Below are 26,943 nucleotides of genomic sequence, written 5' to 3' on the forward strand. Positions count from 1 at the left end.
AATTACAAATATTTATTAAATTCCATGATTTAAATGTGAACGTTTAAATAGAAATTATATTAAATTATATGTTAGTTTACCATATTCATCATATTTTAAAGCCAACTGAAGTAATTTCATACAAAGACGTAGGCTACTTAAGTCCTGCTTAAGTGGGTCAAAAGAAGCACACTTAAGTTCAACTAACTAAATTTCACATACATTAAAAACTATAATAAATGTTCATTTAATTTCAGTTAACATTATGCAATTAAGTGTCCGAAACATTATATTCAGTTTGCACCAAAGTATATTCTTTTAAACTAGCCTATATTATTTTCATAATTTCTCTTTTTAAAAGTATGATGAAGTGTACTTCTTTGTAACAACAGCCTGAATTAGTTCAAAATTATGCTGACGACGACAATGTTATTGGTAGTGATGATAATGTTGATTAATTTATTACTATTTAAAAATGTGGACAAGAAAAAATGATAAAGAATGGGTGGGTGTGACCAAACTTTTTGACTGGTGGTTAGATGGCACTAGCTCCATTGTATTTTTCTGTTTCATAAATTACATATACACAGTTACTGCAACAATATCCCCAGGTTTGACTGCAGTGAAGCACAAGTTCTCTGTAAATGATGATGAGTGGATGGGTTTATTGACCTGTGACACAGCAGCCAGTGTCAGGGGCTCTTTCAGAGGAGAGGGCTGAGACTCTGAAAACACACTTCTCTTCACAGTACGAATAACATTACCATCAACCTCATCAAGAGGCAGAGCATCTGTAAAACACACACAAGTGATTAAAACACAGTCAACGTGTACAATAGCATGTTGTTGGCACTCGTATCTGTATCTTAACTAGTAGTTTATGTGATAATGCCAGTGGTATTTCTCCACAGTGTTTCACATCGCTATAAAAGTGACTCTTATCGAACTCTCTTTCATTACAACTTTCATTCTCACAGAATTCTTGTTCGTCCCTAAATGTAGCGATGACGACGGCCGATAAAAATAACGTGAAACCATGTTTAGTCATTACATAAAACTCACAGGCATATTTTTTTTTAGTTTATATGCCCTGTACTTCCTTACATCACGTAACTAGAGGAAAACATCAGAACTGTCACACAAACAATCCTTCAATGTTCCACCAGAGGGCGCTCATCGGCTCAAAATCCCGAATGCTCCATTTATGCAATATTCGGGACTTTTTTGTCTTTTTGGAAATGTATGCGCGTTATAAACCATAGCCGATTAAATCTATTAGTTGTATGGGTTCAGAAGCTGTCGTACAAATGGAAACTCTCGGAACTTTCTCACTATAATGATTAAATAAGCGTCTCTAGCCAATGATCAGAGACGACTGTGATTGGTCAACCTCCAATCTGTATTGTAAAAAGAAACAAGTACCATGTGACCAGCCGTCTATTAAAAATACTGAATACTTAAAAATGATCAATACTACTGGAGAAGATTTAAATCTTTATGATTTAAATTAATGTAATGAAATTGTAATTTTTTAAATGTAAAAATGTAAACATGTTTTAAGCCCCTTTTGTGTATTGGCATCTGGTCTGGACTCGACACCTTTACCTTCAGCAACCCCATACTTTAAAAGAGACCTCTATTATTAAAGAAATTAATGAATATTCTAACAAACCAAGTTTAACGGAGGATGATAGATCAAGATTTTTATTTTTGCAATCACAGTTTGATGAAATCTTTATGAGAAAATCTAAATCTATATTAGATCAAGAGCTAAGTGGATGGAAAAAGGGGAGAAAAACTCAGCTTATTTCTGTAAGTTAGAAAAAAAGTGGCAAGAAAGAAACTCTGTTAAAACTTTAATTATTAATGGTGCAGAGTGTTCTAATTCACAAGTAATATCTAAAGAAATCGCCAACTTTTATCAGGATTTATATTCTTCGTCCTCTTCAATTTTAGACTCTAATTCCCTCTTTGAAAAAATTGGAGAATTTGTTCCTCATATAGATGAACAGTTCAAAATGATATGTGATGCAGAATTAACAATTGAAGAGTTTGATTCTGCTGTTATGTGTCTGTCATTGGATAAATCACCTGGCACAGACGGAATTACGTCTCATTTTTATCGCCATTTTTGGGACTTATTACGGGAATTTCTTTTTGCAGCTTTTCAGGAAATTACTAAAACCTTGGTTTTGCCTAATTACCTATAACTTTACTAAACAATGACTAAATTACTAACCCACATATATAATAATCGCTTGAAACTTTATCCAAAATTATTGGGGAGACACAAACTGGGTTCATTAGAGGCCGATCTATACATAACAATATTCGACTGGTTTTGGACTTGCTGGAGTATAATCAAGAAATAGAGGATGATGGGGTTCTTTTCTTTTTAGACTTCTATAAAGCCTTTGATATGTTAGAGCATTCATTTATTTTTAAATGTTTGAAAATGTACGGGTTTGGTGAACATTTTTGTAATATTATTCAGTTATTCTACACAAATAGCAATAGTTCAGTGGCTCTACCAACAGGTACTTCAGATTTGATATCAAAAGAGGAGTTAAACTGCCCCGTCTCTCCCTCATTATTTATTCTGGCTACAGAGATGTTGGCTCTCCTAATTAAAAACTCAAATATTGAACAGGAAATTATACTTAGTCAATTGGCTGACGATACAACATTATTTTTAAAAGGTCTTGACCAGGTTCCTAAAGTAATTGAGATAGTTAACTATTTTTTTTTTACATTTTAAAGCTCAATATCGGCAAATGTGAAATTATTACCATACATGAATGCCCTCTTAAAATTGCATATAATATTCCGGTCAAGTCGAATGTCAGATTTTTAGGCATAAACATTTCTAAGGATGAGGTCATGATGGAAAAGCAAAATGTCTGGAATAGATGGAATGAATGCAAAGGCAGGCTTGATGCATGGATGCAAACGGGATTCGTCTATCTTTGGAAGGATTTATTTAACTAAAATGTAAAGTTTCTCTAGGTGTATCTATCCTGCATCTTGTCTCTCTATTTCTAATAGAGCTATTAAGACCATTTATCAAATTCATTTCAATTATATATGGAGAAAATGTGTGCACATATAAAGAGGGCAACATTTATACAAGATTATGGAAATGGTGGATTACTGTATAAATGGTATGTTGAAGGTCAAATGGCTTAAAAATGTTATAACAAATGAAACTAGCTTCTGGTTTTGCATTCTCAGAGGTATATTTAGAGAATTGTGAGGAATTGATTTTCTACTAAGATGTGATTTTACTGTTTCCAGACTGCCAATCAAATGATCTTCCTTTCACCAGCAGATTTTGTTATATTGGAAGTTATTATATAACCACAACGTTTCTCCACATTTTATGTGTGAGTGTTTGAAAATATTCAATGGGTTATACCCGTCAAGTGAATTTTTTTAAGACAACGGTTTAATTTAGAAGAAAATGCCTGTATTTTTGTCAAGTTGACAGAGACAACTGATCATCTTTTTTTTTTTCTTGTGTTTTTTCAAATACTTTTTGGGAAAATATGTCTTATTGGTTGAAGACAAAGATTCATTCACTGCCCACTTTTACTAGGATGCATATTATGTTAGGAATGCTGTTGGATGAGAAAAGGAAATAATTTTGTATTAATGTAATGTTGATTCTGGGCAAATTTTTCATTCATAAATGCAAATGTATGAAGACGAAACCTTTTTTTTTTTTTTTTTTTTTTTAAAGAGACTTTATTTGTAATTTTTTCCATCGTTGCAATGTATGAAAAGTAAAAAGGCCCAGAAATTGGCTGGAATAATAAGAGACCTCGATCTCTTAGAAGAGGAATGAAGAGACCCCTTATTAGTGTTTTTTTTTTCTATCTCCAAATATATGTAATTTTCTTTTGTCATTATCTATTTATTTGACTGACATGTGCCTTGCTTAATACTCATTTATTTATCAATGCCACTAATGTATACTCTGTTTTTGTTACGTTCTTGATGTTCAATAAAAAAATAAAATAAAAAAATAAAAAAACCTTCAGCAACCCCAAAGCTTTAAAAAACCTATTTAACTAATTTTTATATTTATATAACTATTTATATTTATCGAAATATAAAAATAATAATATTTGTTATTATTACTATTATTATTAATAACATGAACAAAATAGCCTACATGAACTAGATTAAATTGTCATTGTTAATATTTATTTATTAACTATTTATAATATTTAAATAATAATAACAATAACTATTTATTTATATTATATATATATTATGTTAACTGCCAATCTTTCCCCTATTAATTGTATTCCTAAAAGGGCCCTCTTCTACAGTAGCACATCACGTGACAGTATCTTATGGTATATTTTGGTTTCAGAGGGTGGAACACATAAATATTCATTCGTTTGCACTTTGTGTAATGTTAGGATAAAGCATAGAAAACTTCAACTAGTCATATACATTAATTTCATTTCGTTGTGCTTTTCCTTTGTACCTTGCCATGCTTTATTACCAGCAGGTCTGGCGCAAAATGTGGCAGCGGCACTTCCGGTGGCAGCGGCACTTCCGGTGGCATCTCCAGCCAGGGATTTTCTCAGGCAGCCTCACTGTTTGCACCTGCCGCTGACGAGTTATGATTCAATGTAATATTTTTTTTGCATTTTTGCATTTGAAAAACAAAACAAACGTTCAATAAACATTCAATTCAATTAAACCGTCCAATTACGTCTCCATATCAACTGCATACAACTAAAACAAACCATTACAGCTCACCAAAAAGCCAACAAAACGTGTGGAACCAATGTTTTCTGAAATCACGCCTTATGTAAATTTTGATAGTGGCTCTTAAAGGGGAAATGCACAATAAATAATAAAGTGGCATAGCTATAGACCTTATGCGCCAGAGAAATGAGGGCGCCGCCATCTTTAGAATATTGTCTTTGAACTTCGAACTTTGAACTGTATATTTCTATGGCATTGCTGTCCAGGAGTAATTAGCTTTTGAAGTGGATTTACTTAATGTAAAATTAACGAAAGTCATCATGAGGATTGTAATGTTTAAAGCAGATGTCTTAACAAATGTCAGTAGACCGGGAAGATTTTAAAACGAGCCGTTCATTCATAAATACACAAGATCGCTGTGAAAATACAGACCGGAAGTCAAAAGACAACGAGCACAGCACTGTAAAGGGGCGGGGCTACATAAGGTCTTTAGCCTAGACATTTTTTTCCCCAAGCGCCACCTACTGACAGAAAGTAAATTTGCGTAGACGGATAATATTGAGTAGCCTGACTACGTCAGACTTCGTACTTCCGCTCAATTTCATTTCGCTTCTGTACTCAGTCTGAGACAGTGTCATAGCTTTCCGTTTTCCTCCGGCCTGAAAACAGCCGGCCAATCAACGAACAGAGGGCGGGCTGAGAGCTGTGACGTAGACGCTGATTGTACCGTGGATGCGTAGATTTACTTCACATAATCTGCAAAAGTCGTTCACAGCCATGTTCACTCCGGTATTTCGCTCAATGGTTTTGTTTTCGCATCATACATGTGTTTACAGTGGAAGTTAGATGCGGCTGAAGGCCAATTTATACTTCTGCGTCGGGTGCGCGTAGAAGGTACGGCGTAGCATACGCATTGACGTGTACCATACGTCGTACCCTTCGCCGTACCCTGACGCGCACCTCCTCAAAAATGTAACTACGCATCGCGGCGACGCGGACCGCAAGATCTGTGATTGGTCGGCTGGATAGCATCGCGTTTCCTCCTACGCATTTCCGGAATGATCTTCTGCACTCTGCACCCGTCTGCACCGCCCGCCCGCCATTTTTAAATTCCGAAGATCAGTGAAGAGCCATGGAAATAGACCAAGTGACCGAGAGATTGCTTGAAGAAGTGCGGAAATACAGCCATCTGTATGACTCCTTCAGTCGCCATTGCTCGTAGAAACTCAAAACAGCCGCGAGGAATGTAAACACAGTGGAACATTAAAACCCACCCGCGCCAACTAGCGTTTCGACGGTGTAACTGCAGAGCAACACAGACATTCGCAGAAGTATAAATGCTCACGACGGCGTCGCCTACGTGCGTAGCCTACGACGTACACTACGGCGTACACTCGACGCAGAAGTATAAATTGGCCTTGAGCATGCGCATAACACACGCCATAACCAAACGGTATGTGATTGGCTTACGGGTAACCAATGATTTTAAACTTCAGACAAGCGCCCCCTCGAGAAAGAAAACGCTTTTCAATTATGCAAAGCGAAGTAGCAGAGTTTGGTATTACCAGAGAATGTCTAATAGGAAGAGAATTGGCACTCTCTTGTACCTTCCGGTTTCTGGACTGGCTGCAGTAACACGTCTCTGTCCATGCGGGGGCGCTCGCAGGTGAGTGCAGAATGAATCGAGGTCTATGACGCTAAACCATCAAAATCCACTTTTCTCAGGATATAATTTTTTGTCTAGTAATTTGAATGTTGTATTCGAAAGGAGATGCAAAGAAATTACACATTGCTGGGTGTTAGATTTTTTAGAGTCACTTATTTGCTTTAAAAAGTCTTTTAAAATGTCAATGACGTCATACACATCGTACGACCAGAGATACTGCTTTACGGCAATCCTTCAGTTGCTTTGGTGCTTTCGCGCTCTGCACTTTCTTTTCTCTCGAGGCATCGACAACACAGCTGACACAGGTAAATACACGTGCTAGAAGAGTTTTTGTTTTGTTTGTTTCTGGTCCCGCTTCGGATGCCACGATGCCATCAAGCGGTATCTCTGGTCGTAATCAGTCCTTCACTGACCAATCAGCGTTCATTAGCAGAATGCTAGCGTGTTATGGGCAACAACAACTCAACCTGTAAGAAATCGAAAGGACATAAGTACTCGTTCATTCAATTTTTGACCTATAACTATAACCCATGTTGAACTTGCAAAACCTACAATAAAATCTGAGATTTCTCAACGGCAATCGGGTGAAAGAGACAAATTTAGCTGTCTAGCCCCATAGACTCCCATTCAGTCTGCACCATAGGGTCTGCACTCGCCCGCGATCACCTCCAGTGGAATTCTAATGGAACTGCAACCAAGATCGATACAATGGGGCTAATAGGAAGTGCCAAGGCTCTCCGTAGACGGGCTCTGGTATTACCAGGCTAAATATTGAGTCCGTCTGCTGTTTTTGTTAAGAGTGGGATACAGGAAGAAACCAAACACGGCACACAATGCTTTTTAAAAGGCTTAAAAAAAAAATCAGTTGTACACAAAAAGTATACTGATTAAATTACACTTAATTTACACTGTTGGTTCTTTTCTGTCTCTGTCCTCTATATGCTCATGTTTTTATGGAGTTTTGGGGAATAGGTTTGTTAAATACATGGACAGGCAATAGTTTCAGTGTACTTGGGGATAATGTCAAGTCAAGTCAAGTCACATTTATTTATATAGCGCTTTTTACAATACAGATTGTTTCAAATCAGCTTTACAGAGATAACAGGAAAATAATGCAAAAAAGTTTGTTTCCAGAAGAAAAAAACCTTGGGAGAACCCAGGCTCAGAAGGCAGTTCTCCTCTGGCCAACGAACGAACAGTGTATGATTATGATTCCAGGTCAGAAATCAGATTGGATTGGACCAATCAGAATATTTCCAGTTTCATTTGGTTTAAGATCAGAGTCATCACGCTGGTATGGAGACGGGTTTGTTGAGGATCAGTGCCGATGGCTGTCGTGTTGATGAGGCCTTCACAGGGGAGAGTCTAGTTGACACAATCTCTGCTGACACTTCAGGGATGCATTGGGGTCGTGTCTAGGCGCAGGTCCTCCATCTGATCTGGATACGGCCCGGATCAAGCTGACTACATCATGCGTTGTGGTCGTGTCTAGGCGCAGGTCCTCCATCTGATCTGGATACGGCCCGGATCAAGCTGACTACATCATGCGTTGTGGTTGTGTCTAGGCGCAGGTCCTCCATCTGATCTGGATATGTATGAATAATGTTTAATAATGAATAATGTTTTGCTTCAAGAAACTTATAGAAATAGAAAAGATTATAATGAATGGGATGTGGTTGGAAGATTGGAGAGAGAGGTCGGAGAGACAATTTGCTCTTATAATCATGGAACAAGTGGCAGTTTTATTTTAAAAAATATATTTTTTATGTTGAAGAAATTTAATAAGGTTTTAAATTGATTGCTAAAAGAGTTAGGGGAAACATGTAGGTCCTACTTGAAACAATACACAAAACATAGTATAGGAGAAGACTTGAACTAAACTTAAGGAAAGGTGAAGAACCTCGTAATTAAATTGAATTAAAACACCTTAATTCAATTTATTTAGTGGATGTGAAGAGGAGGAGGAATAATGTAGGAGTGGTTCAGAGCCTATTGAATTGCAGGGGAAGCAGGACTAGATAGATTCTATTTAGGTGAGATGGTGAAGTGGAGCAATATGCTGATGAACGCTTATATTTCGTATGACTGATATAGACAGATGATCGTGCATGCACGTCTGTCTCGCACACCCGCTTTCACTACACAGCGCACACCGCCCTCTACTGGCGAACACAGGTATGAATCTGCTGTGGCTCCTACAAATGCATTAATCCGTGTCATATTCATAAATATTGTTTGGAGTTTATCAGCACACTAAATTTACTGGAGTTATAAGCTGTAAACTTTTATCTTGAAGGTTAAACTCACGTTATTTACAAATAAGGGCAACTATTAATACTAACCAACATTATAGCGACTTCAGCAGTTTCACGAGTTCACACTTACATATAATTTGATTTTGAAGGGTAAAGTTTAATGCGTATTTGGCGTGCTGTCCGGAGGGAGGACCCCGAGCTCGGCCCGAATCCAGAGTACTCCCCCCGTATGAAGTGTTTAGGACTAGAAGGGTGGAGAAGGGGTGGTGGAGGAATGCTGCAAAACTGTCAATGGAATGAGGTGAGACTGCTGAATATATATGCACCTCTTACCATTGATTGCTGAGTGCTCTCCACCTGTGTTAATTATCTGAACGTGCTCCTCCCGAACCTTGTTAATAAAACATCATTTAATCACGTGTCCCTTCGTCACAGATAAAAAGTGAAAGTAAAAGAAAGCTGATGTTTCGCCATGTAATCAGACAGTCGATTCCTAAGTTCCGATACAAAATATTAGTAAATATTTCACAAAAACTTTTATAAAACCGTAGACAGGAATGTATGGGTAGCTCCTTGATGGAAAAGATGGAGGAGTTTGTGAATCGGTTGGATATCTAGACTAAATTTGGATCAAGGGGACTTTTCATGTCTTGAGGCCCTTTAATGTCTTGAGGATGTGTTTGACATTTTTCATCCTGTAGTAAAGGAACGGGGTTTCTTTTGTGTATCGTGCTGTAAGTTAGGCTATGTGATGATTTTTCAAATTACTTTTTTGAGTGAACGCATCGATGTCAATTTCTATTTACCTCCAACTCTCATGATCAGATCAATGATAAAGATGTTTAATTAAGTTTAATTACTTTAGTTTTGTGTTTGTTCGTCATTTACGTCCAGTGTCAGTGGAGATCAGACTGTTTCAACTGTTCAGCTTCATCATGGATGACAGACAAACATCCAGAGATGAAGATTTTTCTCCAGTTTGCAGGTACTTTAAATGAATACATTAAATAACCCTTTATAGACCCATAATAAAAGAGATGTCTGTTTTAAATGAATTTCTTTAAAACAATGTCTAAACCCTCCTCAAGTGCTTTTCATCCAAACAGTATGAAGATCTTACATATGATGATTATCATCAAAAACTAATTAAATCTGTTCTGTTATAGTTCAGTTCAGCAGGAGAGATCAGAACCAGCGCCCAGCTGTGTGTCTTTGAGGAGTGACAGGTCTATGGATTATCCAATACATTTTAAGAATGACAATACACAGACTGATCTCAGGTAGGCTACAACATTTCACTGTTAAAAATTACCAGCATTTCACAATAATTAACAGTATTATTTTACAGTAACTTGTTGTAATTAAGTTTCCCTGTAATATCCCAATGAATACCTGTAAAAACTACAGTATCCTTGGATTTTACAGCATTTAACTCTTATTTTACAGTAAAATACTGCAATCAAAAACCTGCTGTTATATCACAACAAGGTCTGTAATATCACAGCAACACAGTGAAAAAAATAAGGATTTCACAGCATTAAACAGTATTATTACAGTGAAATATTGTATTGAAATATGCCCTTGGAAGTCACATGACATAACCGAACTGTTTTGAATTTGAACTGAAAAGGCGCGGTCGTGTCCCTCTTCTGAATTTTCGGGCTGAATGGAGAAGGTGAGCAGAATGTTTGCAGCACTTACACCCATGTTATTTTAATATGATAATAATATTTACTTTATACGTTTATCGCATGACACAGTTCACATTTTGTTAGCAAGTGCCCGGAATTGTTGAACGTTCTCTCACAGCATTTGCTAATAGTAGTAATGTTAGTAATGACGAGAGTTTAGCTATAAGTTAATTTTTCATGTCACAGCACCGTTTAGACAAATCTGGTGTTTGTAAAGTTTATAAAACCAATGATGGGACAAACATTACTATTTATGTGTGCACATTTCTGTAATTAGTCAAGGTTATCATAGATTAGCAGGGCTAACCGTTAGCTGTTTAACTTTAATAACTGATTCAAACCAAACGGTCCATGAAAAAATATTTTTCCAGCGGATATCCTAGTTACAACATGACTGAGCTAACTAGAGTAAATTAGTCTCATGTCGTGTTCGACAACGGGAGGGTTTTAACACTAGGGTTTCCCACTTGTCCTGATATGAATGAATAATAATTGTAAAAGTTGTAAATGCACTTTACATTGAGTGAGCAATCTCAAAGTGCTACAGAAAAAAACACTATATATATACCACTATCATTTTTGACATACGGATAAAATTAAATTACAATGATCAATGATCATAATCTGCATTCAAACTGAAATTCTTATTGTTGGTTGCATTTGTGTAATTTCTCCTTTTTCTTTTCTTTTCTTTCCAGGTCATCAGAGAGAGTTTGATGCTTGAAGTTGATGTAAGATTTTTTATTCAAATATTTAAAATGCAAAATGAGTGATTACATTATCAACATTTACCTTGCATGATTTACTACCTCTGACCAATGAACAATATTTATCCTTTATCCTAAATCCATGCTATTGTGTGTTAACTATGTCACAGCCATGTGCCACTGGTCAATACTGCAGAACTCCCCAGCAGCCCCTGCTTGATCATTCAAGGTAATGTTACTTTGATCTAGTATCGACATTTCTAACTCATTATTTTGTTTTCATTCTAGAAATCTACAAGACCACAATAAATAATAATAATAATTATAATTATAATAAGAATTACATTTGTATAGCCATTTGTATCTTAAGCAGATCGCAAAGTGCTCATAACACATAATGTTGTATCTGTTCATTTCAGGTGACATGATGAAGCCCTCTGGATGGCTTGTATCCATCGAGGGACATGTCGTGATGGGCCCACACCCTTTCTTTTTACACGGAGTAGCTGCTTTCTTCAGCAGCTATTACGTCTTCAACCTTGAGTATCCTGCCGCTGGATCGTCGACGCTGGAGTTCATTCAAAGGTATTTTATAAAGATAACATTTAATCTTGTAATTCACATTATAGTACAGGCTTCCAACTCAATGATTGTCTTGAGGTCAAAAATGCTGACAAACGAGGTACCTGAGGCTAGCCTGGTGAGACCATCCTGATCTCGCGAACTCATTCAATTTCGCTCTGCAGATCAGTCTGGGTTTCTACACATGTTATGCTGACAAATACCTGCCGGTCCAATCACAGCTATTTATTTTGTTTTGGGGCAGGCTATGTGATGATGATTTTGAAACGTCTATTGCGAAATGTGAATGCATTGAATGAAGTAGATGAAATTTTCTTTCAAAGCAGAACTAAATGCTCTCAGGCCCTTTATTGAAAAGGATATGTTTGTCATACTTTCAACAGGGTTTGGTTTTAATTTACCAACTGGCCAATTGCGTGAAGATGCATTTCAGTGGCGGCACACGTTGATATGGCCTCCAGGGCTCCAGAGTAACTTTTTTTATTAGGAGCGCTGTAGCCCCTGACTTAAAATTTTAGGAGCGCAAGCAGAAAATTTAGGGGCACATCTTAAATCACCTTGCAATGCAATTATTCACATTTCCCCCAAAAATAACTGTATTACTGACAAATGCTTTGATAATAAATAGACTTAACGTACAGAAATTACAATGTGCAGTTTTATTTTAAGTTCACAGGGCTCCAGACTAACATTTGAGGGCAGTGGCACTAAGTTCTACAGAAAGTATCTGGTAGCACTGTGGGATGACAAAGCACTGAGCTTAATTTGAGGTGTAGATAAAATTAACTTGAACTATTATCATTCATAATGTCTTAATATTAATTCAATAGCAAAATGAGTGACAAAATAGATACTAGGGATTGAAAATAGCCAATAAGCGCCCTCAGCAGCTATGTTTACAATGGTAATTTAATTTTATTTATTTTTTTAAAAAAGTGTGAGTTTTCCTACTTCTTGAAACTTTTAGTTTTATAAATAGAGACAATCTTTAAAGGTTGAACAAAAAATTTTTTGGTCAACACATTAAAAATAACATTTAAATATGATATTATAGTTTTGAAGTGCTGGAAAAAGATATGTGTAGGCTACTGTTATAACCACAGTATACCGTTACAGTTAGTGTTACTACATTAAATCCATGGTGAATGTTGCTGATCTGTGGACCTAAAGCCTTCTATAACTTGTTCGTTCATGGCACATGTTTCTCCTGGTTTCCACGTTAGCGCTGTTTGATCTGATATGGTTTATAACAGAAAATTCTGCGTTGAATCTGAATGTTTCTCACTGGATCTCGCAACGATGTTATTAATTCTGTCGCGAACTCAATGGATTTCTTCACTGGATGTCCACAATGTGACGGTGTTGCGTGATCGAGATCCGCCCGCGACTGGCGAGAGAAGCTCTGCGCTGTCTATTATTGGTTCGAACTATTAAACGGTCCGTGACGCAGAAATGAGTAGCGCAGTTTTTTTCCGCTTTCATTTTGTTTTGATTTATTAACATGTCACGGAATACTCTATGCTTGAGGCTGAGAATGTGTCTAACTAGCATATTGTGTTTAAACTGCGAAGTGCCTGCACTGTCTGCAAACTTCGTTTTCCCCGCAGTTCTGGGATAGCGACTGCAACATTCGCAGTTCATTAAGTTCGTCTCCTTACAGTACCTCAACCAGCTGAATTCTCGCAGCCAGTCTTCCCGAAAATGGTGGGTTCGGGCCTTTATCACCTCACAAACCTCTGATTCTGAATCATCATCCGGCTGTGTCTGTGACATTGATATTTGTCTCCGTCTCCTTCCCACGGACGTTTACGCGCGCTCGATTATCTCTAGGACCCTCCCCCTCCACACATTAGCCAGTTACAGTGGCCATTCCCAATTCTTCTCACACTCATTGGCCTGCCACACATTCCGGATTCATTGACGCGCCCCTTCCGTTTAACGTGTAAAAACAAAACAAATTTACTGGTCGCACACTCTCAAATTTTGGTCGCAAAATGCGACCATTTGGTCGCAGTCTGGAGCCCTGGCCTCTCATAGTAGAAAATCAACCCTATTTGCCTCAGGCAAACCTAACCTGAGGCACCTTGGCTAAAAATGGCTAAAAAAAAATATGGTGAGAGTAAGATCTAACAAGTTTGGATTATAAATCTATTAGGGTTTGATGTGGGGAAAAAGCACAGCAAAAAGCACACCTTGATAAATGCTGTCTGCAATACATACTGTAAGTCTATTTAAAACTGAAACTATCTTTGCTTATTAACAGGTGCTTCCTGGGCATCAATCCTGAAAGAGGCTCAAAGAGCAAGAAGCGGACAACAATGAACCCTCATGTGAGCACCCTTTTGAGGAAACTTATTGACTTTGAGTGGGCATCATAGTTTTTTTTGCAGCGGTAGTTGTCAGGCTCAGTTTTGAGTAGCCTTGTTCTTTTTGTAATTTTTCAAGACAACTTTGCACTACAAGATTTTTACGTGTGGACTCATTATAATGTTTGAGACTGAGAGGAGCGCCTGACCCCTTTACGACATTCCTTCATCGCTCTCTTATCTTGCCATGAAGGCCTCATTCCCATCCTGTCCATTACTGTTATTGTGACACAGCTAGATGAATAGTTGAATTGTGAGACAGGTAGTTGAATTGCGAGTTTGCACAATTTCTCTGCATTTTCTGCATTTTAAGATGACTTTTATGACTAGAAAGTTGAATTTCTTGAACTCTTGAAGTTCTTGGCATCTGCTGTACATTGAAAAATATGTATTTGTTAATAAATATGCCATTGGGCTAACATTGACTTTACCTCAGAGTTGTTTGTTGGGGGGGAGGGGGTTAATTGTACAATGATTGTAAATTCACAGTAAATTATTGTCAACTTGTACATTACTTTCACAGTACACACTGTAAAATACAGGGCCTTGTTGTAACGATGTACAGCAAAAGATTGTAATTCCCCAGTAATGTACTGTAATATCACAGTAATTGCTTTGTCATTGAAGCTGTGAAGTTACAGTATACAGTTGTGCTTTTACAACAATGCATTGTAATATCACAGATATAAAATTACAGTAAATTGCTGTGAGTATATTTCACTGTGTATCTGTATATTTCACTGTAATCCTTACTGTGAAAGTCATGCAAAATTTATCCAATTATTTATTGTAAATTCACAACGAAAAATTTTGCAGTGAAGTCATGATTAACATTTTAATATTATGGTGTTTTGAGTTTGTATTTATGATATTCATAATAGACATTGTCTTCACCTGATGCAAGAGAGACATATCTATGAGTGTTCCAATTTCATGGCTTGGAATCAGATAAATAGCATTTTATTGAAAGAGATGCTTATAATATTTGAAACACCCAGCTTTTGTGGTCATTTTAAATGGACTGCAGTCCTTTTTGTTGGTACCTGGGCGTTGTGGAATTGCAGGTAATGTGCAGCAGTGCTGCTGTGGCCTTACATGTATATTCAGAGCTCAAAAAAATACCCTATTCTATATTCTGACCTCAAACCCATTATAACCTCCTCCAAAATGACTCCTCCAAAAATGACCAACAGATGGTATCAATGTAATACAATTAAAGGGGTCATATGACGGTTCTAAAAAGAACATTATTTTGTGTATTTGGTGTAATGCAATGTGTTTATGCGGTTTTAGGTTAAAAAACAAACAAACTCATTATTCTACACATACTGTACATTATTGTTGCTTCTCTATGCCCCGCCTTTCTGAAATGCGTTGATTTTTACAAAGCTCATCGTTCTGAAAAGCGCGGCGTGCTCTGATTGGCCAGCTAGCCAGTACATTGTGATTGGCCCAATAACCTTAAAGGGGTGGTATAATGCTCTTTTCACAAGATGTAAAATAAATCTTTGATGTCCCCAGTGTGTGTATGTGAAGTTTTAGCTCAAAATACCCCACAGATATTTTATCCTTTTACCTCACACAGACATGCACTGAAAATGTCAATGTTTATGTTCAAACCAGAGTCAGACAATAATGGAGAGACTCAAGAAGTGACAACATGTAGAATGCAACAGTACATTTCTGAATGGTTAGTTGATGAATTTAGGTAGCTTATGTGTTATCTTCTATTCATTGATTAGCATTTTTTAAGGACTTCAACATTACACACTAACTAAAGTTAAAAAAGTGAAATCATAATCAACCACCCCTTCAAGCGTGTGACGGAAATGTCTCGCCCCTTACCATATTTGGAACATCAGCTCCAGAAGCAATAATGGCAGTAGGCCGCTGTCGGTAGCCTAAAAGAGGCCTAGAAATAGGGTTTCGTTCCACCAAGTGGGGAACTACCTACTTTTTTTTAATATTTAACATCAGAAATATATAGAGATTAGGGGTTCAGTTATAGTTATAATATATAGAGATTAAAAGTTCTCCACACACAACCTTGCAGTTTTTGAGAAAAATTATGCTAAAGGTGCCCATTTTGAAAAAAAGGGAAACCATAGGGAATTTTGCACTTTCAAACCTGTTTATCATATAAACCCAAAAATGCCGAATTACCACTTGAAATACAAAATAAACCAGTTTGAAATGTGTGATATACCTGAAGTTGCTATCTAGGGACAGTAAACATGATAAGATTATCAAGAAAATTTCTAGTGTAGCATTAACATTCTAATTACTTCTCATTATGTTGTTCCAATTCAAAGGTAATATTTGAGGTAAAATCTGAATAACAAATAGAATTAAGCCAAAATATAATAACAGACTATAAGCTGTAAGCTATAAGCTGCTAACTCTCATGCATTCACCGTGAGACTCACGCAATTGACACTTTTCACACGCTCTCACGCCACACATCCATTTTCTCACGCACAGAAAAATCGCGAAGCAAAGAGGACACGGATACCGACAGACTGGACAGAGCAGGTTAGCCACGCCTTCCTAAAACTCTTCTTTCAAACACGCCCCAACAAATCTAGGTCAGAGAGTGGGGGCAGAGTTTCATAAATAAATTTATACGCAAAGAAAGAAGGCGTAACTTTTGTTCTCGCTGTATTATTGTTGCCGCCAGCGCCGCCATGTCGTAGAGACACTGTGTTTTTCGCTGTGAAAGCCAAACGAAATGAGTTTGGCCTTCCAAAAGAGGACACAATTAGAAAACAATGCTTCAACTTTATTTACAACTGTTCCAGAACAGTACAACTAAAACATTCGACTGTGTGCTGCACAATTTTCGGAGGACTGTTTCCAGAACCTGCGAGAGTACAAGGCAGGCCGTGCACAAACACAAAGCTGATTCTAAAAAGTGGGGCAATTCCATATTTGCATGTACATATTGGCGCTTCTGACTCACACACAGCCTGTAAGTATGTTTTCATATTTTAAGAATTTGCTACTGACTATTCAAAAATCTCTTTCATTAAAATATTTAAATGTCTTTAAGAAATGTTATAGCCTACCTGAGATCAGTCTGTGTATCGTCATTCTTAAAATGTATTGGAAGACCCATAGACCAGTCACTCCTCAAAGACACACAGCTGGGCGCTGGTTCTGATCTCTCCTGCTGAACTGAACTATAACAGAACAGATTTAATTAGTTTTTGATGATAATCATCATATGTAAGATCTTCATACTGTTTGGATGAAAAGCACTTGAGGAGGGTTTAGACATTGTTTTCAAGAAATTCATTTAAAACAGACATCTCTTTTATTATGGGCCTTTAAAGGGTTATTTCATTTGGAAATATGTTCAGATGATATGGTCCCATGAATTGTCTGAGTAGAAACAATGTCGTAACTTTTGTTCTCGCTGTATTATTGTTGCCGCCAGCGCCGCCATGCAAAGATGATCGCTCATCTTGGACATCTGCATTTTCCGGATCAGAATCGAGCTCGAATTGATAAGGTAGTTCTGACATGATCACCTGCCATTATTGCTTCTGGAGCTGAAGTTCCAAATATGGTAAGGGGCGAGACATTTCCGTCACACGCTTGAAGGGGTGGTTGATTATGATTTCACTTTTTTAACTTTAGTTAGTGTGTAATGTTGAAGTCCTTAAAAAATGCTAATCAATGAATAGAAGATGACACATAAGCTACCTAAATTCATCAACTAACCATTCAGAAATGTACTGTTGCATTCTACATGTTGTCACTTCTTGAGTCTCTCCATTATTGTCTGACTCTTAGGCCGCTGTACGTGAGCTGTATCGTTCAGTTTCGTTCCGACAAACGGGGCACTACTTTTTCTTTTGCTCAATATGTTTAACGTAAATAAAAGGTATCCAAGCAAAAAGTTCTCCACGCATTATCCTGCAATTAATGAGAAATTGTAATTTATTGGCGCACTATATTGACTGCGTATTGAGACATATAAAACTGTTGAGCTAGATTTTCAACCAATCAGCATCGAAAATGTAAGTAGGTCCCAGCCGAAATCAAGCCAATATCACTACGCACATGTAAACATGGAGGAGGACGTAAGCAGCGCATCTTCATCTGATAGCGGCGATCAAGCTCGATTAACACCCGTAAAGTGTATTCTTCATGTCGGAAAAGATGGTGGGAAAGGTCCGCAGCCCTTTACTGAAGTCAGATGGGGAAAAAAATCAAGCAATGTGCGTAGGAATGGCTCAAAACGTCGGACACTTCAGCTATTGCTAATAAACATGTTTCCCTCCTGGACAAACCGGTCTCTGATGTCCCAACAACTACGGGTTTCACCCGGCCTGCTATCGGCGTTTTATAGACAAAAAAAACTTTTTATTTTTATTTGCAAAAAAAACTTGCATCACAATAAGTGTATTGTGATTGTCAAAACATTTTAGTAACTAAACTGAATTTTATTAGGTTTAGTGACAACATGTTACAATGTTTATATGGTACAATTTCTGGAAAGCTACTTTTTTTTTTAAACAAATTTCTTGAAACAAATGTCACGATTTCAATTCAATTCTTGCGATTTGATTTAATATTGACTCATTTGGATAAATGTTAGGTACACAAGATAGGCGTTCATTTTTCTCAAGAAAAAAAAATACATAGGCTAGACAGCCCTATCAGCTGGTAGTAGGCCTATTATTTAAGGTTAAAAATAACTCAAATTAAATATAATGCGTTTTTATTATAATAACAACTTTATTTAATGATATAAGTACAAATATAATAAATATGTAATATAGTACACATATTTAGCAAAATACTCTCTATAGCTCTTTTTCTAGCCAACTAACGTGCCTATATTATGGTCATTAAATGGCTTTCCTGAGGTAAATGTTATGTGACATAATTGTTTCCAGCTGTTTTATTGACCCCTTTGTTTGATTGATTGATCGATATTATGTATGAAGAATATAGGCTACATTTTGGTAAGCTGTACTGTTTCTTTCAACATTGTTCATTCGTGTTTATTTACTATAGCTAGTAGAGATGATCGGGTCACGTGCCGCTAGGGATCTGTCGTGTCACAATTACAAGCACCAAAACGGTATTTATTGTTTGAATTTCGTAATAAAATTGACAGAATCTGAGAGCTGAGATTTTTTTTCATATCATAACTAACAGGGCCGGATTCAGCCAGCCCCACTAGGGGGTGCAGGTAGAATATCAGGGGGGGCAAGTCATTTAACGGAACATTTAAATTTGACAAATATAGTGATTTGATTTTATATTGTGATATATATCGATATGGCCAGAAATGAAAAAATATATTGTGAAATGAAAAAATCCTATATCGCCCAGCTCTAATCTATCAGCTCCTTTGATCCATTTGATTTGTCTTATCAGGTTTTATGTTGGATGCCCTTCCTGACACTACCCTCTGCATTTACCCGGGCTTGGGACCGGCACAAATAGGACACTGGCTTGTGCCCTGTTGAGGCTGCATTTATCTTTTTTTTTTTGTCTGTCTGTTTGTCTTCCTGTCTGTCTGTCTTTGTCTGTCCTTTCGTTTTTTATTTCAATCTTTTTTATTTCTTTTTTGGGGGGGTTTGTTTTCATTTCTTTAGCTCTGTACACAGCATGGCTTATATCAGTCATTATAGCATCAGTCGTCTGCTTTTCTGTGCAAAAGTCCTAACAAATGCGTCCATATCTAGACCTGTTGTTATGGCCTTCTCGTGAGCCAGAATTGAGGCTGCATTTATCTCTTTTTTTTTTTTATCTGTCTGTCTGTCTGTCTGTCTTCCTGTCTGTCTTGTCTGTCTGTCTGTCTGTCCTTTCGTTTTTTATTTCAATCTTTTTTATTTCTTTTTGGGTTTTTTTTATTTTTTTTTTATCCGCAACAGCCACGGATGGGCTGGGAACGACGGGGGCTGCGGGTCTTGTGCAACTAGAACTAGGTGTACTGGTACTGGACTGGGCACGGGGGTTAGAAATTGTAGCGAGTCGAGGAGCAGTATCACCCGACGAGCCGGGTGATTCGGTCTCTGCTGCAGCTAATGCCCTAGCAGCCTCGTTGCTGCTGCCAGTGCTAGCTTTAGCAACCAGAAATCGGCGCATACTCGACTCGTCACTCGGTGCAAATTACAAGAGAAAGCGATAGAGAGATATGGAGGGAATGAGAACGATTACAGAAAGAGTAACCAAATAATTTCAGTGACTGACGGCGAAGGAAACTCAAAACAGGGGCTGAGCTCAGCTGACGACAGTGTGTCTGCGTACTCCGCTCTGCAGTGACTGACTGAGACGTGAAGCTCAGCAGGTTCACCATCACCACAAGCCGGTGAAGCGACAGGCCACGCCCTCCCTATGCATCTACCAATCAGTAGCTACTTTGAATGAGGGATAGAGAGCAGAGAGCGCTCACTCTGACCATTTTTCTTGAAATATTTTTTAAATTTGGGATCTTTACATGCCATCACGTTTGGGGGGCAGTCACGGCATTTGGGAGGGCATTGCCCCTCCTTGCCCATGCCTATATCCGGCCCTGTTCTGACCTCTGCGAGAGTGGTTAGATGAAGTGGACGGACGTCCAACATCTGGGTTCTGCTTCGCCCTCGTCCCGTGAGCCTGACCTGTGGACACAGAAACAGAAAACTCAGAAGACAGAGATGGTAAATATCCAGGACGATCCTGGCTCTGTGTCTGGGTCGGGTCTGGCAGCGGCAGAGGTGGACAGTAACAAAGTACATTTATTTGAGTACTGTACTTAAGTACACTTTTTGAGTATCTGTACTTTACTTGAGTACTATTTTTTCTGGAAACATTTTACTTTAACTTCACTACATTTGAAAGACTAGTATCATACTTTTTACTCCACTAACGTTACATTTATGTCAAGGTCCTTGAGTAGAAAGTAGTTGGATTCTGACATCAATCTGACTTTCATTTTCAATGTTGGGTTTGGTCTTTTAAATGCTCATTTTGTCATTGTTTTGGAGCACACTAGCTTATAACAGTGGCTGACATATTCATCCTAAAAGCCAAAAATCTTTAAATAGGGCACTATTTGAGGGAACAGCCCGAAACTATTGTGGACGTTATTGAGAGCACTTATTCAATCTCACATTCAATCCCACTACAGGAACTGTGTTCTAGAAATAAATTATATATTGATATGAGGGTGGGTAGGTAGGCAGGCATAGATTCAGAGGCATAAGGTACTGTAAGTATTACAAACAATAATAAAACAGTGCAATGACATTTACTTTTTACTTTTGATACTTAAGTACTTTTAAAAACAAGTACTTCTGTACTTTTACTCAAGTAAAAATCAGTCTTTTCAACTTTTACTTGTAACTGAGTAATATTTGACCAAAAGTATCTGTAACTTACTTTCACTCAAGTAAGGAAATTGTGTAACTTACTTTGTCCATCTCGGGGCAGCGGATCCTGATCACGGTCATCAGAATCGGACCTCCAAACCTCCCGACCAGCCGTCTGACCGAAAGCAGCTCTCCTGGATCTGGAGTGCTCTAAGGATGGAATATTTCACATATCACATAACGTTAGTTTAATCATAATAATCAATAATCAATGTCTGTGGTCAATTACAGATTTTTACTTCAGTTAAGTTACTCAAATTCAATTCAAGTTTATTTCACATGCAATGAATCAAATAAATGGGATCAAATGGGATCAGTCAGTCATTGTACAACACACCATAACAAATAAATTAAAAATTAAAGCACTCACTTCCTCTTCCACCCATCATGAAATTACGCGCCATCGCCAACCTGCAAGAAAATCAGTACAAAATACAAGACAATACAAGACAATACAATACAATACAATACAATAGAAATATCCTCAGAAATAGCGTTACTGTTTCATTTCATTAGCCTCCAGACTTGCTTAAAAAAAAACAAAAAAACAGAACCATTAAAGCTATTTTTGTGACAGTAACGTCATATAATATATAATATTATAATATTGAAAGTATTGATTTTAGAAATACATCTTATTACGTATGGTATACATAACATATTGTGCTTTTTATTTATTTAGTTAAATTACAAACATTTCAAGTAGCCTACAATGCAACAAAAAACTAAATGAATACAAAGCACTGTAAATACAATTCAAAATGTATAAACCAAAGAATAACAACAACAACTAAAGTATAAATGTACATAATAATAATAAAATAAAAAATAAATAATAAATGCAGAAATTAAAGTTTATAATATCAGGGCAGTTATATGTATTTGAAAAGCTTTAAAATTTGTATTGTTTTTATAAGCTTTTTGTTTTGTGATCTCATGTTTAAAAGATATTCTAAGTATATTGTGAGATCAGTGTTATAAAAGGTAATATAGGAGGGTTTCTTTTGAGTTATTTTTGTCTTATGGATTTAAAACTTTGCCAAAATAATTAAAAGATTAATGATATAATTTTGTTTTTCAGAAAAAGAATTCACAAATCTAATGACTAGGCAATTTTAAATATTAATATTACACATATTAATTCCATTGGCTGGTCCAGCAACCAATCGCATTGCATCTCGCGTGGGCCGAGGTTCCGTATCTGCTTTACTTTTCGAAATGGATGATCCCCATGGAGAGAGAACCTGGATTTGTAAAGTTGGGACGGTTGTTTTATTCTCAACGATATGAAAAGTGTTGCCACTCCCATTTATTGCACATGTTCCCCCGAAATGATATTGCACGACCCGTAAATATGCAGGCAAACGCGGTTGCCTACTATATCAGTCGAGCCAATAGTGCGGCAAGATACTGAAATAGGATTATTATTAACCAATCATATGTAGCTTATTTAGAACAGCTGTGATTCAGCTTTCGGATACGAGCAGCAGCAAATTGACCATCGCCAAGGACATTATTTCTGTGATTGTAAGTATTCATTTAATTAGAATATGATATCTATATAAAATGTTTGTTTTGTACACTGTGTTGTTAAGCGTCTCGTTAGTGTCGTTTTAACCCTTGTATGGTGTTCGGGTCTGTAGGACCCGGTTTCATTTTTTATCAAGAGAAAAATTATACGATTAATTATTTTTTCAAACTCAGACTCATTGGCCTTGGCTCATTTTCTGTGAAGAATATATATCTGAACACATTTTCAATGACCACACCACACACCCACACCCACACCCACACAGGCTGTCCGGCTAGACCCGGGGCTAATAAAAAAATATAGTGTGTTATTGTGTGTGTGTGTGTGTGTGTGTGTGTGTGTGTGTGTGTGTGTGTGTGTGTGTGTGTGTGTGTGTGTGTGTGTGTGTGTTCTTGTATATGGTTTATGAGGACACAAATGTGTATAATGACATGGGTATTACAACGTAAACATGGTTTATGAGGACATATGTGTCCTTCTAAACCAAACGGCTTAAAAAACATACTAAATCTGTGATTGGTAGGTTTAGGGGTAGGGTTAGTGTAGGGGGATAGATTATACAGTTTGTACATTAGAAAAACCATTACGCCTATGGAGAGTCCTCATAAACCACATATCTGTGTGTGTGTGTGTGTGTGTGTGTGTGTGTGTGTGTGTGTGTGTGTGTGTGTGTGTGTGTGTGTGTGTGTGTGTGTGTGTGTGTGTGTGTGAGATTGTAAGTGTGAGTGCAAGAGTGAGTTCTGTGTTTCTTAAAGGTATACTCCACCAGACAGTTTTAGATACCATTGACTTCCATAGTAGGAAAAAAATATATACTATGGAAGTCAATGGTATCTAAAACTGTCTGGTTACTGACATTCTTCTAGATATCTTCCTTTCTGTTCAGCAAAAGAAAGAAATTCATACAGGTTTGAAACAACATGAGGGTGAGTATATGATGACAGAATTTTCATTTTTCGGTGGAGTAACGTTATACCTTTAAAGGGTCAGTAAGAAGCCAATATTCTAACCGGAGAGCTAAGAGCTCAAGTTAGAACTGCATGTAATAGAAACAAAATTATAAGTATAACTATCAAACATAGTATTTTGGTTATTTAACTTTAAAATATATATTTTATTAGATATATTTAATTGTATTTTGGTTATTCAGGGTGGCCGCGGGTCCTTAAAAAGTCTTAAATAAAATGTTCCTAATAAAAGGCCTTAAAGTATTAAAATGTCCTAAATTCAGATTCGATAGGTCTTAAATATTTCTGGTCACATTACCGCTAAAATTTCTCCAGTCTGACGGACCTAATGTCCGTCAAATAACCAGTGAAGCATCGAATCGCGAGAATGATTCAGATTTTATTACTTAAACTGCTATTGATAATGATAATGTAGGCTTTTTCTGGTAACGCTGTTGAGGCTCGCTCTGCTTGTCTCTGTGATAGATTTTATAGTAAGAAATCAAAACAAATGAGCATAACGGCACACATAAAAAAACTCACAGAAGAAACATACTGAGGTAAAAATTCTAAATGTTGTTTTTTTATTTATTTATAACATGTGATATAGTTAAGTAACATAACATGACGGGAGCTATTTTGCTGAATATTCTCACGATTGCAAATGTTACATTGATTTTAGTTCAATAAACAAGTAGTTAATATTAAATTATTTCAATTACTTAGGTTAAATATTACATATACGTATGCAATATAATGTGTATTTCCATCACAGGTTTGGTCTTAAATTTAATTCAAAGTGGCATTAAAAAGGTCTTAAAAAGTCTTAAATTTAACTTGTTATCTGTAGACACCCTGTATTAACTGGCCGGAATTTTGAGATCGCAATAGACGTGAAGGACTATAATGCGTTAAGAGCTCGCTCAAGTACTGCGGAGCTAAACCATTTAGTGCTTTGTAAGTAATCAGCAGTATTTTAAAATGTATACGATGTTTAATAGGAAGCCAGTGCAGTGTTGACAGAACCGGGCTAATATGGTCATACTTCCTGGTTCTGGTAAGAACTCGAGCTGCTGCGTTTTGGACCAGCTGTAATTTGTTTATTAAGCGTGCAGGGCAACCACCCAGTAGAGCATTACAATAATCTAGCCTTGATGTCATGAACGCATGAACTAATTGTTCCGCATTTGTCATTGAGAGCATATGACGTAATTTAGATATATTTTTAAGATGGAAAAATGCGGTTTTACAGATACTAGACACGTGACTTTCAAATGAAAGATTGGTATCAAAGAGCACACCCAGGTTCCTAACCAACGATGAAGACTTAACAGAGCAGCCATCAAGTGTTAGACAGTATTCTAGGTTATTACGTGAGGGAGTTTTTTGTCCAATAATTAGAATCTCTGTTTTTTCAGAATTAAGTAGTAGGAAATTACTAGTCATCCAATTTTTTATATCCGGTATGCATTCCGTTAATTTTGTGAATTGGTAAGTTTCGTCTGGGCGTGAAGAAAGTCCTACTATTATTCCTTTCAATAATTTGTTACATTAAGATATCACAATGCAGAAGAAAAGATCTGTCTATACTTCCGTTTCATTGTGACTTTTAAGGCCCTGTTCTAAACGGCACACTTCATGTGCATCTGTGGTGTTCCACAAGACTGCAGGGTGTCCCATTTGTCATTTTAGGTTTCAGAAGGAAGCAGACTTACACCCGACAGACAAAGCAGCGTTATGTCATGAAAGCGTGGAACTGGAGAAAGACGTCGAAGGCCTAGGGTTCCATTGGGACGGGCTGTGTCTTTATTAAAACAAATCAGATTAAACCAATAGGCCTTTATCTCATTTCCTGGTTTTGGAACATTCGAAATCACCAAGCAGTGTACTCGCACTTCCGGTGGTTAAGTAGTTACACCTTTAGATGAAAAGTAGGTCAGTAAACTTAAATAAAATCGCGATATAGACCAGTGTCTGTCAATATTAAACCACATAAAGACCATTTAAATAGGAATCATGCATGTTCTGTGTATCTCTGTGAATGAATGGTTTCATTTACCACACACACACTGAGGCACGCATGATGTTTTCAGCCTAACTGTTGAGAAGTTGTGTGTCCCTAAGCTTCAAGGTGCCAAGCATGTGCCACACCCCTCTTGGCTTGTCAATTTTACTATTAACTTCTAGCTCCACCCACCTGATCTCAAGCCAATTAGGACACTATCAGGCTTTATAAATTGCACCTGTGCCCACAGCACCTTCATTCTGGTGCACATGGATGCACTGTGCAGAGGACTGAGTTCTTTCTCCTTTGTTTTTTCCTGCGTGTGCGTATTTGACCATGTAAGTGCTTTTGTTTGACACTTAACTATTATTCATTTCTTAAGTTTGTCCTAAATGTGTTATTTTGCTGTATTTCCTGCTTAGGCATGTTCTTTAGTAATTTAGATATGTATTTGAGATTATAGTATGAGTAGATGGCCTCATGTATTGTTTAAATTACTTTTATTTCCTGTGAATTCAATGTTATGTTTATTGTAAACTAAAACATTGTATTTCTGTTCTTTGTAGAAACCACACGCTCACACATACACCCCTACATACACACACATATCCAATACCTGATTTGGAAGGAAAATAAAGACCTTAGCACCAGAGTGACTAGACTGGACCTGTTCTTACTGACAGCCCCATTGGCTTCAAGCTAGCTACCTAAGCATCCTCTTACTCCTTTTCACTAACGTCTTAACATTAATGCACTTTATCAACACAGCTGCTCTGAGAGTCACTTCAGCAGCATTTTAGCTTCATTTGAGAAAAAATTATCATATCATAAAACACAGAGAGACTCAAAGGTGTACAAGGCAACCCGTCAAAATAAAAGTTTGGTTTAACCTTTGAAGAAAGTTTGGCTTAAATCATTACATTTTAAATAATTGGTTATAACAATTTAATCAAACCATTAAAATGGAATCAAGAAAACAAAACAAAAAAAAAGAAACTTTTGGCAGATGCGAGAGCGAAGTAGTCCAGTGCAATAACCGGAAGACGCCGTACACTGCTTCGCGGCTACTTCCAGCGTTCTATTGTGTTGTGATAAAGGCCTATACAATATCCCTCAGTTTCA

At 37.1% G+C, this 26,943-nt stretch overlaps 1 protein-coding gene, 1 long non-coding RNA gene and 1 pseudogene across 8 annotated transcripts in view; 2 read left to right on the forward strand and 1 right to left on the reverse strand.

Moving 5' to 3' along the window:
• Nucleotides 1-19,003, reverse strand: part of LOC309508485 (protein adenylyltransferase SelO-like) — a 63,284-nt gene extending 44,281 nt beyond the window's left edge. The window contains exons 1-2 of one of the 4 annotated variants that reach the window (XR_014209453.1): nucleotides 1,042-1,057; nucleotides 652-770 (exon numbers count right to left, since the gene is read on the reverse strand). The gene's annotated coding sequence lies outside the window, so the exon portion shown is untranslated. Of the gene's footprint in view, nucleotides 1-651; nucleotides 7,953-8,955; nucleotides 9,423-17,033 lie in introns of those variants that run through there. The other 3 variants (XR_014209454.1, XR_014209455.1, XR_014209452.1) reach the window with 3 other exon arrangements.
• LOC309508349 (threonine synthase-like 1) overlaps nucleotides 1-26,943 on the forward strand; it is a 43,448-nt pseudogene that overhangs the window by 12,087 nt on the left and 4,418 nt on the right. The window contains exons 3-5 of the transcript XR_014211634.1: nucleotides 4,499-4,622; nucleotides 9,517-9,607; nucleotides 9,789-9,902. The product of XR_014211634.1 is annotated as a threonine synthase-like 1 (transcript). The remainder of the gene's footprint in view (nucleotides 1-4,498; nucleotides 4,623-9,516; nucleotides 9,608-9,788; nucleotides 9,903-26,943) is intronic.
• Nucleotides 9,910-12,057, forward strand: LOC309508524. 3 transcript variants are annotated; one of them, XR_014209500.1, is made up of 4 exons: nucleotides 9,910-10,110; nucleotides 10,253-11,044; nucleotides 11,191-11,249; nucleotides 11,440-11,656. It is a non-coding gene; the product is annotated as an uncharacterized lncRNA (long non-coding RNA). The 3 variants fall into 3 exon arrangements; XR_014209501.1 differs by lacking the exon at nucleotides 9,910-10,110 and adding an exon at nucleotides 11,986-12,057 and having other exon boundaries at nucleotides 10,214-11,044; nucleotides 11,440-11,605; XR_014209502.1 differs by lacking the exon at nucleotides 9,910-10,110 and having other exon boundaries at nucleotides 10,214-11,044.

Source organism: Leuciscus leuciscus, assembly GCF_965113295.1.
Source record: "Leuciscus leuciscus genome assembly, chromosome: 10".
Taxonomy (NCBI): Eukaryota; Metazoa; Chordata; class Actinopteri; order Cypriniformes; family Leuciscidae; genus Leuciscus; species Leuciscus leuciscus.